The sequence below is a fragment of the Ceratina calcarata genome, unplaced genomic scaffold, assembly GCF_001652005.2.
Source record: "Ceratina calcarata isolate Rehan_Ccalc_2016 unplaced genomic scaffold, ASM165200v1 scaffold1051, whole genome shotgun sequence".
Taxonomy (NCBI): domain Eukaryota; kingdom Metazoa; phylum Arthropoda; class Insecta; order Hymenoptera; family Apidae; genus Ceratina; species Ceratina calcarata.
Window position 1 is genome coordinate 3,868 of NW_017131401.1, and position 3,340 is coordinate 7,207.

At 37.5% G+C, this 3,340-nt stretch overlaps 1 long non-coding RNA gene across 1 annotated transcript; it reads left to right on the forward strand.

Annotated features, from left to right (window-relative positions):
• Window positions 1–771: 771 nt before the first annotated feature.
• Window positions 772–2,282, forward strand: LOC113465210 (uncharacterized). Its single transcript, XR_003390056.1, has 3 exons — window positions 772–1,059; window positions 1,173–1,248; window positions 1,331–2,282. It is a non-coding gene; the product is annotated as an uncharacterized LOC113465210 (long non-coding RNA).
• The last annotated feature ends 1,058 nt before the right edge of the window (window positions 2,283–3,340 follow it).

The following is a 3,340-nucleotide window of genomic DNA, read 5'->3' on the forward strand; positions in this document are numbered from 1 at the left end:
GAGATTGAAAACACATATTACTGTTATACACAATTATTTATACAGTCCACTTCAACCATCAGAACTTCTAGGATTGAAACGTTTAATCGCCGCTAAAACTGTCGACGCTGCGACGCACATACACTTGCTGTGATACTAAAGAGGCATTTCGTGTTGATGATTTCTAACATCTAACAGGGAACTTGTTGACAGACATGACCTGCCGTCGAAAACAAGGTCATGTTGATTAAGCGTACTTCCTAAAAGAAGATTATTAATTTCAAGATATCCCAGTAATTATTCATTTGAAGTCCCACTTTGTGTAATACTTTTTCACGCAAAAATTTGATGATTTGTCCGAATTCTAAAAAAGATATTATACATTCCACTTAAGTAACTGAAGGTGACCATAATATCTCAATAAAAAAGTAAGGTAATTAAAAACAGATTCGAGCACTGTCTGTCCCCATAGGTACCATGCAACTTTCGTTTGAAACATTGTTTCATACAACGAATACCTTACGAGTTATTTGAGGTCGTCATGTTAGGAGACTCACTGTATAAATATCCCAAATATATAACTCTGAATTATATATTCATTTTTCACAAGCAAATTATAACAATTTTTTGAAAATTATGCAAGGCAATCGAGACACATCATTTTATCGAAGTTTGTATTGTACTAATCCTGAAAGCGTCGCAGATGCACAGGAAAACTTGTCATATCTTATCGCTGAATCATCGTGATAGAATAGACATTCTACAGAGATTTAATCAGCTCTCACGATCAAAGAGTAAATGTCATCTAACCAGTTCTCACGGTCAGAACACTGTAAAATGTCTGGATTTTCCTATCACTATGAGTCAGTGATAAGGTATGAGTTTCCCCACGCATCCGAGACTATTTAAGGACCAGTACGTGTCATTCACAAGTCACAATAGCACAGGTGCACGTCCTCTAGAGGAAGGAAAGCGACAGAAGGAGGAAGGAAGAACAAGGTACGAGATAAAGTGTGCGGCTAGGTGGAACGACCATTGACCTGGAACAGGGGCAAATACCAAGCCGGAGTTTTTATAACTGTGAGTATCAGAATACTAAAAAAGAAATAAAAGAAGAAGGAGGAAGAGTAGAAAGAGAAGAGAAATAATATAATAAGACAAATTAAATAAATTGTCCCCCGATTGTATTATAGATAGAGAAGATAAAATTGAGAACTAGGAAATAAGGAGCTGGATAAGGAACGAAGGAACCCAGACGAGGTCAACCAAGTACGTAGAACATGAATATATCCTAGAAAAAATAAATAGACGGAAAATTGAAAGGGAAACATCTCTGATTTATGTTACATAGGAGTAGACCCGTGACAAGGAGTAAGGAACACTCTCGAAAAGGAGGACACGAATAGGAAAGAATCGAAAGGAAACAACCGAGATCAGGATCATGGAATGCGCGAGAACCAATAGACAGGCAACAAAAAAGATCGTGGCCGTGTTGCCACTTTATTATCCGATGGCCCAAATGAATCCGCAGGACATCCCGTCCTATCAGAAGGCCATACGACAAATAATCAAGCTGGAAAGGAGGGCACCCCCCCAGTTCCTACATCATGAGATAAGAAACGGTGGCTTGATCGTTACGTGTGCCACCGACTACGACAAACAGTGGCTCGTTAGACATATCGACCGTGTAAAATTCAGATATAGACTCCAGGTAGATGATCCGATCGCCTTGGAATATAGATTTCTAATAGAGGGCGAAGTTATCAACTTGAAAAATACCAAAGATAATATTTTGCATAAAATCAGGTGTTATAACTCAAGCATCATATTAGGAGATTGGAAAATTATTAAAGATGAAATGAACCATAAAAAAATGACGAGAACTATTACATTTGAAGTGGCTTATCGATCGATAAAATGCTTAGAACAATTGAAAAATAGACTTCGCCTAGACGAATATGGGATTGATGGAATTACCTTTGGCCGAATTCGTCGGATAAAGAGAGTCTAGTCATCACGCGAAAGGTCAGAATCATCGGAAAGCTCTCGATAGGAAACATCCTTGAACATGCCGAGCATTAACGCACAACACAAGGCCACGCATAAGAGCCGGAATGTATGTATATCATAGAGGTGTATGGTCTGTAGAAGTGTTTAAGCCGAGCAAAATGGGCCGATTTGGCAGAAGAGTATTCATGGACAAATCGAACGTGTAGAAAATGGAAATCCTTAAATATTACTATTATGACTATTAATAAAATGTATTCTATCTTTATATATGTAGACATATAATAAATAATAAACAATAAATGTGACAATTTGAAAAATGTGCCATCAGTTCGCCGAACCTATTTGACATATTTTGTTAATAATTTAAAAAATCAGGAACAGACATTTTATTTTCTTTATAAATATTATATTACTGTTTATATACCATTCGTCAAATTTAGGGAATTTGACTGTATTCATCAAAACTTAATAATAGCACACGTGTGCTATCATTTTGTCCAGACAATGCGAGCAATGCTGACCACTTAAGTTTTTACGCGGTAGTATATGAGGATACACACCGCGGTAGTTCACACGGTGATAAGGCGTATCGCGAATGATGACAAGTGGCAAATGACGCGAACAAATTCAAGAACATCGAGACTTCATATTGTGTTATACGTTCCGGACTTGCGAACTTTACTACCGCTCGCGAGAATAATTGATAAGATTGTAATGTAATTTCTGATAAACAGACAGCGGAAGTAATACGAGGAAACGGTGACGTGTTGTTATTATGCGATCGGATAAACGATCTGCATATCCTACACGGGAACAGGAACACGAAACTACTGCGCATGCGGTTGAGGAAAACATGCAGGTTGCGATATTTGTCGGTTATCAGTTAAAAATGTGCAGAATTTCTTTTCCAAAAACAATAAAAAGAAACTCGGAATTATTACAAATTATCCACTCAGCCGTATTTGGATCCACGAGTAACTGAATCCGAGGGAAAAGCAAGACACTTCAGTACATTTATTTACGACTGCACAAGATGGTGCGAAGTTCGTTTGCCAAGGAGTAGATCTAATGGCCGCGCAATAAGGTAAACTGTCAATGTTACCCACATAATTAGTCAAAAATATGTGTTTACGGGAATACACTTTTCGTCCTTGTATGAGAATATTTCCTTTGACTTGTAGACAGACTTTTTGAAATGTATTGCATGACTCGCTCACTGCCATCCGGGTATTTGTGTGACAAAACTGCCCCAATACGGTATGAACTCGCATCTGTCTAAAATTAAAGGTAATTTGGGATTGTAATGTGCTAAACAATTCTTATTCTGAAAATTTTATTGTTTCCGCGTAAT